Raw genomic sequence first — 13889 nt, forward strand, 5'->3', positions numbered from 1 at the left:
TCATTCTCCTTTGGCTTAGTCTCTTATTTATCAGGGGTCACCACAGTGGAATGAGCCACCAACTATTCTGGCATATGTTTTACACGGTGGATTTCCTTCCAACTGCAACCCAGTATTGGGAAACACCCATTCACACTTATACGCTACAGCCAATTCACCTATAGCGCATGTCTTTGGACTGTGGGAGAAACCGGAACACCGGGAGGAAACCCACACCAACATGTGGCAAACTCCACGCAGAAATTCCAACTGACCCAGACGGGACTCGAACCAGCGACCTTATTTCTGTGAGGTGACAGTGCTAAGCACTGAGCTACTGAACAATCCACTGCATTGATGATCAGATCCAAACACTGAACAAGAGCAGATCGATGTGGTTTTTACTGTGTTTTTACTGCGTCCGCTTGACCTCGGCCTGGTATGCACTCTTCACACACACACAATACCACATTCATCTGTGCGCTCGCGGACGCCCGGGGCAACAAGCGGGTGAAGCCGGGCGAGTCACGGATGGGTGTCGGGGTCACAGTGCGAACATCAGCGTCTATTTTGAGTCACATGCCGCTGGGAGCCGGGCGTTTCTCTGCAGCCGATCAGAGCCAGCGTGTGGAGGAACCAGATCAAACCTCTCAACCACATCAAACTGCTCAAAAGCGTGGGATGAACTATCACGTAAAGTCCCCGCAAAATACTCCAGAATCCAGGAGCTGTGCCACTGTGCCCTGGAGGAGTATTTCACCAAAACAAACAAACAAATCTCAGCACTTTTTATAAATGTTGAAATGTTTTCATTCTGTGGAACAGGGTAATGTTTCTGTTGAAAAAAATTATGCTGCTTGTTTTCATTAATCTTAAAAAAAGACACTCAAAAAAAAAAAAAAAAAAAAGCTTTTGCTGCTTGTTCAAACTACTTATTGAAGATGGGACCATTTCCCCACATGGGAAGGCTTGGCTGCTGCCGGAAGTGGTGTTAGTGAGGCCAGCAGGGGGCACTCAACCTGCGGTGTGAGTGGGTCCTAATGCCCCAGTATAGTGACGGGGACTCTATACTGCTTAGTGAACTCCGTCCTTCGGATGAGACATAAAACGAGGTCCTGACTCTCCGTGGACATTAAAAATCCCAGGATGTCCTTCGAAAAAGAGTAGGGGTTTAACCCCGGGTCAGAATCTCTCCCAGTTCGGCTAAAAACTCCTCAAAGGAGCAGCTCCAACCATAATATTCGAAGCTGAGAATTGTGAGCCACAATCTGTAAGTATTTATATTTGTTAAAATTGATCTATGACATGCACAGTGTCTAGCGTTATCGATATGTTGTAGAAAGGATGTAAACAACGGGAAATGCTGTTTGGCACCGCTAACAACTTGATTGTTTTATGTTTAATCCACTTACAATTGTAAAAACCAATAAGTTAATTGACTAATAACTAATAAGTTAATTGAAATTGTATTGTGTGCAATTTTTATTTTTACTTATATATTTACTTATATATTTTTAGATTATATCAGGGTATATACAGAACTTCTTAAGCTGAATTTAATACCTTTTACTACCTTTTTTAATCCTTTCAAAAAAAAAAAAAATGAATACCAACACGATGCAACTGTAGTAGAGTAAATGAAATATCTTTCCAAATGGAATAACATATTGCATATACATTTAAGTCAAGCGAAGAGATTAATTAAGATGTCACAATGGGTCCATAGTTTTTAATAAATGCCATATATGTCATCAATGTCAAAAGCTGCTCTTCTAAGAAAAGTTTGGTACGGTTACGGTTGTTACTTTACTGGGCCTGTAATGGCACGGCAGGATTACAAACCGATCTGGGCCAGGAGCTATCAGCATGGTAATACAACCGTGCTGAACTGTGCTTATAGATTCTGTGCGTGTTGTCGTTGGTTCTGTTGCCAAGCTAACACCAGTGTTGCCAGATATAGCTGACATTTTCCAGCCCAAAAGTTGTCCAACCACAAGAAAAAAAAATTAGATTAATACTTTATTTATTTCTAATTGATTTAAAACGAGGAGTTCGCATGTTCTCCCCTCGTTTGCATGGGTTTCCTCCAGGTGCTCCGGTTACCCAAAAGTCCAAAGACATGCGCTCCAGGTGAATTGGGTAGGCCAAATTGTCCATAGTGTATGTGTGTGAATGAGAGTGTATGGGTGTTTCCCAGTGATGGGCTGCAGCTGTAAGGGTATCTGCTGAGTAAAACATTTGCTAGGTAAGTTGGTGGTTCATTCCGCTGTGGCGACCTCAGATTAATAAAGGGACTAAGCCGAAAATTAATTAATGATTTTAATCGAAATTAACCTAGTTACTTCAACTGTCATAATTTTAAACTAACACCGGCAGTTTAACACCATGATTTACTGAACGATGCTTCACCACAGCTCTAACATCATATACAAGCGATGTTCACAAAAACACAGACCTGATCCTTTTATGTCTTGTTTTGTGAAGCTTGACAGCCCTTTTTCCAAATACAACCCCATAAATCTACAACATGACAGATCCTCCATTATTTTTGCCAGACTTGTTCCCATGCAGGGTCAGCAGTAAACACCATGCCGCTTTATAAAGGAATCAGTCTTCACCTTTAAGCAGAATCACCTGAGGATCACTCCTCCAGAGTCTTCAGAAAACACACACACACACACAGAGTTGCCCTGGATTAACAAACACCTACAGAACATTATTACTCATGTTTACCTATCAATAAACTTCTAATTATTCATCTCCCCCTCAGCGTGTCATGGAGTGCTCGACATGTTGAGCCACGCTCCGCTCATCAGCTCAATGGCATGTTTTGGAGGATTTCACACACGCTTCTTCACTCCTCCAGCTGCACTCATTGGTGAGACGGCGTGTCAACGGTTGATTTCTCTCCTCCCAATCATCGCCTCGGGCCTCTGGAGTTCGTAAAGGGGTTTCCATGCTTTGTTAGCGCAACTTTGCTTTCCCATGTCGAGGTTCGTGAGCAGGAAATACACGAAGAACTCAAGCGTTTCTCTCACTATACATAAGCATTCTTCAAGAACACCACTCGCTGTCTATCATCTGCTCTACACTTTCAAAAATTGCAGGGTTCAACACAATTCTTTCATGTTGTGCAAATCGATTAAAAGTTGATGTGTAATGTAGCTGTGTGAACAAGATCTCTGAATGCAAGACGCTCAAAGTTCAATGCAAAGGGAGACATTCGCTTTTACAGAGTCAGCTTAGCAAAGCATATAGCGAACGAAGTTTGGGGACTACAAAATAATACCTCCAGGCTAGTGAGATTGAATTTGATTCAATTCCCCTGTATTTCTATAGACCTTTTACAATGTAAATTGTGTCAAGGCAAGTTCACATGGAAAATTATAGTGATTTGAAACGTGTCAGTCCAGTTTTCAGTGTTTAAGTTCAGGTCAGTTTAGCTCAGTTCAGTGTGGTTTAATATTCACTGCTGAGAGTCCAAACACTGAAGAGCAAATCTATCGATGTGCAGCTCTACAGGTCCCGAACCATGCAAGCCAGTGGTGACAGCGGCGAGAAAAAAAGTTTGGCAAAAGTGAAGAATTAAAAAACCTCGAGAGAAACCAGGCTCAGTTTGACACAACCATTTTTTCTTCTGGCCAAACTTCTTGTGCAGAGCTGCAGTCTAGGCGCTGGAGAAGCTGGACGTCAGCGAGACTTGTCTGTCCCTGGAGCAACACATGCTCTCCACTGCTCCATGACCACCACAGCAGCTGCTCAGGATACGTCCTGGTCCAGGATTATGGAAACCTTGGGATCATCTCGTCGCTGGTCTTGGATCGAATCAGTGGTGCTGCATAGTCTCTGAGGGCCTAGGGATGAGTATCCCCAATCCCCAAGATCACAATCGCTTCAGGGTATGTGTATAGACCATGTGCATACACCCCGCTCAATGAAGGGGCGTGGCCAGAGGCACTGTAATGTTATTGCAGAGGAAGCTGAAATGGCGTCCAAACGCTGCTATTTTCACAGAGCTTCTTCTGTTTCTGTACTTGGGCTTCCAAAGGACACGACACAAAGAGAGAAGTGCTTACAATTTAATTTTGACTTAACTTTTGTTCAAGAGAATTTTAATAAATATATAGCTGGCATTGGACAAAGGATAGCTTTCAGAATCTCTCCCAGTTTGGCTAAAAACTCCTCAAAGGAGCAGCTCCAAAAATAATAGACGAAGCTGAGGATTGTGAGCCACAATCTGTAAGTATTTATATTTGTTAAAATTGATCTATGACATGCACAGTGTCTAGCGTTAACGATATGTTGTAGAAAGGATGTAAACAATGGGAAATGCTGTTTGGCACCGCTAACAATTTAGCTACAACCTCATATTTATCCACCAAAGGGCTGTAAACAGCCACAATCTTCACCAGCGCTGCAGTGTCTCTCTATGCGGCCACTTTCCCTGCGTTCTACAGCTCAAATAACAAACTCGCAAAAGATATCGGAACGTTTCATATTACTTACACATGCTTATAACCCAAATATATATGTAATACACTTTTCAGATGTTATTTTAGAGAGCAGGCATGTGGTTCAGCTGTCCTTTTCGTTTTCTGTCTGATTCAGGCTCACACTGAGCTGATCCGCGAATCACAGCACATTATGTTAGCTGACCAATCAGAGCCTCTTAAAGACAGGCTTTTTGAAGGAACTAGAAAATATGATTTTCATTTTCATGTTAGCTGAGTCACTGTATATAATTAAAGTAAGACATATGGAAAAAATGATGTGATATATATATCTGTGTGTGTGTGTGTCAGTGTGTGTGTGTGTGTGTGTGTGTGTGTGTGTGTGTGTGTGTGTGTGTGTGTGTGTGTGTGTGTGTGTGTGTGTGTGTGTGTGTCTGTGTGTGTCTGTGTGTAAAAAAAATAAATAAAACACAAGTTTAAGCCTGGCATCAACCAACAGTCTTTTTTGTGCTAGAAGTGTATGTACATTTAATCAAATTGTACCTCATGTTTTTTTCAAACTATCCTGCGTAACTAAACTATCAACTTTCGCTCATTTGTATTTGTATTTTTTGAAGCAGAATATCAGATAAACTGTTAAAGTGTGAAACACAAAGCAGAGCTCTTATGAAAATGTTTGGACGAGGAGCGGGACTGTCCTGAGGGAGCAATAACTGCACACATAAAGGCCGCAACGCTTCACTTCACTGCTTTACTGAAGTGCAACTAAACCCAGAAGAGTTTCTTACAGCAGTGTGTGTGTGTGTGTGTATGTGTGCAGATCCAGACAGAAGTCAGGCCGTCATGAATGAGCGAGAAACACTCACGGGACGTCACTCTTGACTGACTAAAGCAGTAAGCACTCATAAATACACATACATACAGATTCAAACACATGCATGCATACAAACACATATTAAAACGCAAAGACACACAAACACACACACACACACAGTTTCTCTCTTTCTCTCACACATACAAAAATACAAAGACACACTTACACTGACAAACTCTCTCTCACACATGCACACAGGGACACTCACTCACTCACACACTCACACACACACACACACACGCACGCACGCACGCACGCACGCACGCACGCACGCACGCGCACACACACACGCGCACACACACACACACACACACACACACACACACACACACACACGTGTTCCTGCATTCTGGGATAAATGGATGTTATGCATGAGAAACGCACTAATCCAGATGTAATCCCTCTTTGGACATAGACTTCAGCTAACACACACACACACACACACAAACACAAACACAAACACACTACACAAGCTCTGAACAACTGACTGTACTCAAGTCTGACTTTTTATCATTGTTGTTGACTATTATTATTAATATATTCTATTACATATTATGACTATTACATAAATACAATAACTGTACTACATTTAATTTACAGTAACACATTCACAATAATTAGGAGGCAAAGAAAAAATAAAAATAATATAAATAACAATATCAGTAGATTGACCATTTTCATAATTATTATTTGATTTGATTTTATTGTGCCACTATTTCAACTACTCATAAAAATTTCAAAGATATGATCGCTAATCAAAAATAACAATATCAGTCAGAAATGATTATTTTCATAATTATTTTACTTCATGTTATTGTGTAGCTGTCTGAATGATTAATACAATATATATATTTTTTAAATTAAAGATATGTATACAACAGTTCTGTCTGGTTCTTGAATCTGATTGGCTGATAGCCGTGCAATATTTTGCAAATAACAGCACTCGTCCAGCTTTTTAACCCTTCATTCTTGTGTATTACTCCACCCCAGGGCCGGAGTGGGACTCAATATCAGCCCTGGAGTTTCAAGACAGACCGGCCCACCTCAGTTCACGACTGATTCCAATTCAGTTTCTAATGACACTATCACGTCTTTTTCAAGAAAACAGCTGCTTAGGAAATTCAACTGTTCAACAGCCCTAACAGTATTATATGTCTTAACAATAAAAATGAAAAGAAAAAAAACAGTTTTTCAGGTGAGATTCGAACACGGGTCCGCAGTGTTATTACGTAATGTACTTACCACTGGTCTGGTCCACAGTGGCGCTATTACAGTGGGAAGAAAAAATAGGTAATGACTTGTGACCCTTAAGACACAGCATTACTTTCTTTTGATGGCTTAATCTTTTTCTCCCCCTTTTAGATTTCTGATCAAGTTATATCAGATTTATTAATGTAGAGAATCATCTGATTTTCATTGAGCAGATGTATTATTCATTAATATTAATTATTTGAATTCTTATATTCACTAAGGTGCCGCTGTTTGGGATCGATAGTTACATCATCATCATTAACGTTAGTTAACCTGCGGGCTGCATTTTGCTCACTGGGCTGCGAGAAAATAAATAAGAAGAGTGGCGCTGCTGCAAAATAATGAATAAAAAGAGTGAAGCTATGGTCAGATAAATAAATAAATAAAAAAAGTGTGACTGCTGAGAGTGAAAGCAGCTAGGGACACCAGCCCTCGCGGTCAAAAAACAGACCGGCTCACCGGGAATTCTCCCGGTCCTCCCGATTAGCCAATCCGGGGCTGCTCCACCCACATACAGCAACAAGCAGAGGACACTCTATTGACCTTATTCTAAAAATGCGGAAGTGCGCCTGTTTTCGCGATTGTCTTAGAACTTCCGTTTCAGTCGCCTATGAGAGAAACGACAAGGAATAATAAACGGCAAAAAACGGTCAAACTACTTGCTCTACAAACAAATGTTTGCATGACTATACAGACCAAGTAGAATAATATAACAAGGAAATATCAGTTTGCAACATCAAACAGCGAAACGAGCAGTTTTTAATGTCTAAAATGAATGGAAGTGAATGAGACCGGAAGTCTCGTGATAAAAAGATTCAAATGGCAGCGCCCGCTCGTCAGCGGAGAATAAGGTCAATAGCAATGTTATTTAATTTGACGGCCCGCGGGCCAAAATTGGGCCCCCGAGGCAATTTGTTCCGGCCCTCCAAATACTGTGACCAAGACATCAAAAATGAATTTAGTTCAGTCGAAAAACGGCCGCTATAGTTTTGAAGTGGCGTGCGTCTGTTCAATAAAGCACAAACTGCAGTTGAAGGGTGCGCAGACAGTGAGTCACCTGATATTAAGAGAGGCAACCAAAAACATTTGGATATGTTTGTAGAAAAGGCCTTTTGTACAATGCACTGATATCGTTAATAAGGATTGAATGATTAGCCGATATTAATATTAACCCGCTTTCATTCATTGAAGGCTTCTCAACGCCGCATTTCTGTCAAATAGAAAAAAAGCTGCTGCAACGGAACAAAGTTATGCCAATACGCACACACATTGGATTAACTATAGCAGCAAGCCGTTGACATATTGCGATTTTTACGCACACAAGTACATTATTTTCAATAGAGAAGTGCGCATATTGGGAGCGGTGTGCGCACGGCTCGCAAACGCATCGACGCATTTGCGACCAGCCGCACAACAGAAATGACCTCACGCTGTAGTGGTGAGAGTTGTGCGTGGCTTTTAGTGCAATGTAAACAAAATATATGTTAGATGAATTATTACAAATTATTTGATGATTGACAAAAATGATTGTGTATGTATGAACACAGATAATAACAACAGTTCTTTAAAATTCTTAGCTTATATAAAGATTAAATTAACATTAGACAAATAAGTTTAATAAGTCTTTTATTTTTATTGTAAAATTATCACTCATATTTAAATAAAAAAAATATTTTATTCTTAAGTATATAGATGGAAATGGACTATTTTATGTTTTTTTTATAAATATTTTGTGCTGTATTTGGTTACTGAGCAGCAATAAAAAAAAACACTTTCTTTTTTAAATATAAGCAGTTTTATTGTGGTTTTCTAAAGTAGTAGAGTTTTAAATTTAATAAATGCATAATAACCGTGATAACCGTTAAACCATCATTATTTTTCAGACTATACTCGTAAAACTAAAACCTATAATCGTTGTATCCCTAATTGTTAAGCAGTTTAAAACATAACATATGAATGTGTCTGAATGTAGAAGCCTACTTAAGCAATGCACTGATTTTGTGCCTCAATACAACGCTTGGACATGCTTGTAAAAAAGCCACATTGTACAATGCCGTGATGTTATGTAGTTTCAGAATACAACATATTGACAGTTTAATGTAGAAAAAGTCAACGTGGGTGTCTTAAGGAGCAAAAATACAGCATATGGGCTCTTATATGCTGTTGTGTCATCACTTATATTGCAAGTCACATCCCCACGTTTGGGATGCTTTTCATGACTTGGCCCCCATGATAAACTAATTGAATAGCCCTGATCTACAGTTTGACACTGACTACAGCTTTGAGGCTTTATTTAGTAGGGAATGTAGTTGTTTAGATTGTCTATGCAGTTTATTTATAAGGATGCTGCCTATTTTAAATATTTATAATTTCAGAGATTCAGCACATCGGCCGCTATCAACCTGTCTGAGCTGAGCAAAGAAAGTGACGCTTGATGTTCCGCCACAAGATGGCAACAGAGACCACATAATAAGCCCTTGGAGAGAGAAAAAACTCGGCGTGTCCTCTATGTAAGTTTCAAACTACAGCTGAACAAATCATTATAAATTAGATAAGTGACATTCTAAGTCGATCTCTCTCTTTTGTATGTCCTAGTGCCGTACCACAAAAACTCGTAGTGTTTGCTTTGCTTTGGCTTTTTGTGGGTTATTTATTGTAATATCCTGATTGCATCTGAGAAATACTAGGAAATCTCTGTAGATTGATGGCATTTCATTCTAATAATCTTAAAATGTGAACTGTCAAAAATCTGTCAAAATCACCTGTTTTGTCATCACTTTAGACATTACGCTAGAGAATCATCTAAGCGCTAAAGTGACGTTTTTGAACTGGTAATGGTTTCAGCTATTTTGACGTCAGCAGCAGATGTGAATGAATGGCAGATAAAAGTATGTTGGATGAAGATGCAATCTTTGGCATCTAGATAAAATTATTCAAAAAGCAAAAAATGTAAAATAAATCAATGATTTGTTTCCTTTGACATAAGTCCCTTTACTAATCAGGAGTCGCCACAGCGGAATGAACTGCCAACTTATCCAGCATATGTTTTACACAGCGGATGCTCTTCCACCTGCAATTAAAATAATAATAATAATAATAATTTAAAAAATCCAGGAAAAAAAAAGATTTCAAGTCCACTGAAATAATAACGAGCCAAGAAGATGCTGATAACCAGAGCTGATAACACTTCAGCTTCATTTATCACAACTAGAAGAGAAAGATTGAGAAGAAACCACTGCAGGATGCAGTAAAGTATGCAAACGGCATATCTGAAGAAGTGATCTTACCACAGGTTATCTGGATATTTTTCTAACCGTACGTTCACACCGAAAGCGGCGAGAGCGTCTAAGGTCGCTCTGGCCGCCCTGGCGACAACGCTGTCTGCCTTCAGCTCCGGCGGCGAGAGCGTCAAAACTCGCTACATTGATCTCGTACTTAAAGGAGCCGTTGCAGCATATCAGTTACATTCCTGCATAAGACATGTTTTTAGCGTGAAAATGTTGCGCACTTCTTATCAAATTCATATTACAATGGAAGATCAAGTTGCGTGTGGTGTGGCTTTGCTCTATTTATCCAATATGTGTCCATATGTCTGAAATATCCTGAAGCAGCAGTACTGTTTTGTACTGTCACATCGTGTGAGATTCCCGCTTTTTTTAAGATAAATTTATATAACATTAATGAACATCAGTAACTCACCAGTAACTTATTTAATGTATGTTCCTGTAAGAAAACATTGTTAATAATTGGAAATCCGGCGACCGCAATAATCAAACCCTTGGGAACAACTGTGGTCGGAACCAAAGTTCACAGGTCTGTGTTCCCTGAACTGCTATCAAGCGGTTCATTCATTCTGATCGCTTGCCGCCGAACCGCATCATAGCTCATTACCATAAAGTTGACTGCATTTCAACTCTCCTCCACGCTCATGCCGGCGAAGACGCGCCGCGCTGCTCCTCGCCGCTTATCGCCGCCTATCGCCGCCGGCTCTCATTGAAAATGAATGACTTCCGGCTACTTTGACGCTCTCGCTTTCGGTGTGAACGTACGGTAATGCTTACAAAAATGTGCACTATACGAGCAGCATGCTATTCTGAACAAAGCCCATGATATCTGCACATCAGAAGAGCGTCAGGGGCTGAAATGTGTTTTTTTTTCTCCACACAGCACAACATTCCTGTGAGAAATGTCAGTGGAGTTTGGCAGGATCCTCAGCAGGAGCATCAAGCTGTCAGTAAACTCCAATACAGCCATCAAATAACCTGCAGCTGCAGATCCAGAGATAAAGCTTTATTACTCTCATTATGAGGATGGAGACTGAACACTGGACCAGCAGAGGGGCGGAGACACCAGGGTTTTATTGTGGGGGGGAGCTTCATTAGAGGAGGAGACAAAGGGCAGAGTGGGAGGAGCTTCGTCAGAGAGGAGGAGACAGAGGACAGAGTGAGAGGAGCTTCATCTGTCATTCAGTGGATCAGAGAGGTGAAGACAGAGGACAGGGTGGGAGGGGCTTCATCAAAGAGACGGGGACAGAAGACAGAGTGGGAGGAGCTTTGTCATAGAGGAGGAGGCAGAGGGCAGAGTAAGAGGAGCTTCATCTGTCATACAGTGGACTAGAGAGGTGAAGACAGAGGACAGTGAGTGGAGCTTCATCTGTCAAAGTGGAACAGAAACAGAGACAGAGAACAGAGTGGGAGAGGCTTCATCTGTCATACAATGGACAAGAGAGGAGAAGACAGAAGACAGAGTGGGAGGGGCTTCACAAGAGAGGCGGAGACAGAGAACAAAGTGGGAGGAGCTTTGTCATACAGTGGACCAAAAAAGCGGAGACATGACAGAGTGGGAGGGGCTTCATTAGAGAGGAGACAGAGAACAGGGTGGGAGGGGCTTTAGTTGTCCTATAGCAAATCAGAGAAGACGAGGTGGAGACAAAGGATGGAATGGGTGGGGCTTTATCTGTCATACAATGCTTTTATTTGTATAGTGCTTTTACAATGTAGAATGGATCAGAGAGGAGGAGGCAGAGGATGGCGTGGGAGGGGCTTCATCAGAAAGGCAGAGACAGCGGGATGAGTGGGAGGAGCTTCATCTGTCAGTATAGATCAGAAAGGTGGAGAAAAAGGACAAAGGGGGAGGGGCTTCATCCATCATATAGGCAGAGACAGAGAACAGAATGGGAGGGGCTTCATCAGAGAGGCGGAGACCGATGGCAAAGCGGGAGGAGCTTTATATATCATACTGTAGATCAGAAAGGAAGAAACAAAGGTCAAAGTGGGAGAGGCTTCATCTCTCATGTAGATCAGAGCGGAGGAGAGAGGACAGAGTGGGAGGGACTAAATTTGTCCTATAAAAGATCTGAGAGATGGGGACAGAGTGGGAGGAGCCACATCTGTCATAGAAGATCAGAAAAGTTGAGATCGAGAACAAAGTGGGTGGAGCTTAACCAGAGAGGCGGAGACAGTGGACTGAGAGAGAGGGACTTTAGAGAGAGGCATCGTTTTAGAGGCTGAGACAGTTCACTGGGTGGGAGGAGCTTCATCTGTCATACAGTAGATCAGAAAGGTGGAAACAGAGGGCAAAGTGGGAGGGGCTTCATCTGTCATGCAGTGGATATGTGGTCAGATACTGTTACTTTTTTGGCTTTATTCACTGCACAGATGGGCCGGGCGACCTTTATGGTCTATGATAATATCGTATTTGTGGTTTTAATAATGTGTGAGCTGACATTAAGGAGTATGTCATTCACTTTGGGAAAAAAATTAACAATATTTGGTCTGATGAAGACTGCCACCAGAATCCTGTAAGAATGAGCCAATTATTCAAGATATGAAACAAAAGTATCCCTGCAGTTTTTATGGGGTATTTTATATAAGATATGATGTAGATAAGTAATATCACACAAACACAAGCAACTTTTTCCCAATATTCAGCATGTGAGCACCATTGCAAATGTGACACTGTGGTATTGTTCAACCAACTCAGTTCATATTAAAAGCTACATTTCAGACTTAACAGTCTGTTTTCTGTGTTTTACCTATTAAAATTGTAACAAAAAAGTAAGAGCAGAACTAATGTGCAGCTTTCAACAAGAGTGCCTTGTTTACAGTGCATCTGGAAAGTATTGTATCATAGCGCTTCACTTTTCCCCACATTTTTTGTTACAACCTTATTCCTAAATGGATCAAATTCATTTATTTCCACAAAATTCTACACACAATACCCCATAATTGACAATGTGAAGAGTTTTTGAAATTGTTGCAAATTTATTAAAAATTAAAAACCTGAAAAATCACATGTACATCAGTATTCACAGCCTTTGCTTAATACTTTGTTGATGCACCTTTGGCAGCAATTACAGCCTCAAGTCTTTTTGAATATGATGCCACAAGCTTGGCACACCTGTCTTTGGGAATTTTCGCCCATTCCTCTTTGCAGGACCTCTCAAGCTCTATCGGGTGAATGGGAAGCGACGATGTACAGCCATTTTCAGATCTCTCCAGAGATGTTCAATAGGATTTTGATCTGGGCTCTGGCTGGGCCACTTAAGATAAATTACCGAGTTATTGAGAAGCCACTCCATTGATATTTTGACGGTGTGCTTGGGGTCATTGTCCTGCTGGAAGATGAACCGTAGCCCCAGTCTGAGGTCAAGAGCACTCTGAAGCAGGTTTTCATACAGGATGTCTCTGTACATTGCTGCATTCATCTTTCCCTCTATTCTGACTAGTCTTCCAGTTCCTGCTGCTGAAAAACATCACCACAGCATGATGCTGCCACCACCATGCTTCACTGTAGGGATGGTATTAGCCTGGTGATGAGCAGTGCCTGGTTTTCTCCAAAAGTAACGCCTGGCATTCACTAAAAGAGTTCAATTTTAGTCTCATCAGAACAGAGAGTTTTGTTTCTTATGGTCTGAGAGTCCTTCAGATGCCTTTTGGCAAATTCCAGGCAGGGAGTGGCTTCCGTCTGGCCGCTCTACCATACAGGCCTAGTTGTTGGATTGTGTAACCTTCCCCAGCCTTGTGCCTCGAGACAATCTTGCCCTGGAAGCCTACAGACAATTCCTTTGCCTTCATGCTTGGTTTGTGCTTTGACCTGCACAACCCTGGGACCTTATATAGACAGGTGTATGCCTTTTCAAATCATCTCCAATCAACCGAATTGACCACAGGTGAACTCCAATTAATCTGCTAAAGCATCTCAAGAATGATCAGTGGAAACAGAATGTACCTGAACTCAGTTTAGAGCTTCACGGCAAAGGCTGTGAATACTGATGTACATGTGAGTTTTCAGCTTTTTTTTTTTTTTTTTTTATAAATTTGCAACAATTTCAA

At 41.1% G+C, this 13889-nt stretch overlaps 1 protein-coding gene across 32 annotated transcripts in view; it reads right to left on the reverse strand.

The window, feature by feature from the left end:
* coro7 (coronin 7) overlaps positions 1 to 13889 on the reverse strand; it is a 299622-nt gene that overhangs the window by 26702 nt on the left and 259031 nt on the right.

The sequence above is a fragment of the Danio rerio genome, chromosome 3 (genome assembly GCF_052040795.2).
Source record: "Danio rerio strain M-AB ecotype USA chromosome 3, GRCz13ab, whole genome shotgun sequence".
In the NCBI taxonomy this organism is placed as follows: domain Eukaryota; kingdom Metazoa; phylum Chordata; class Actinopteri; order Cypriniformes; family Danionidae; genus Danio; species Danio rerio.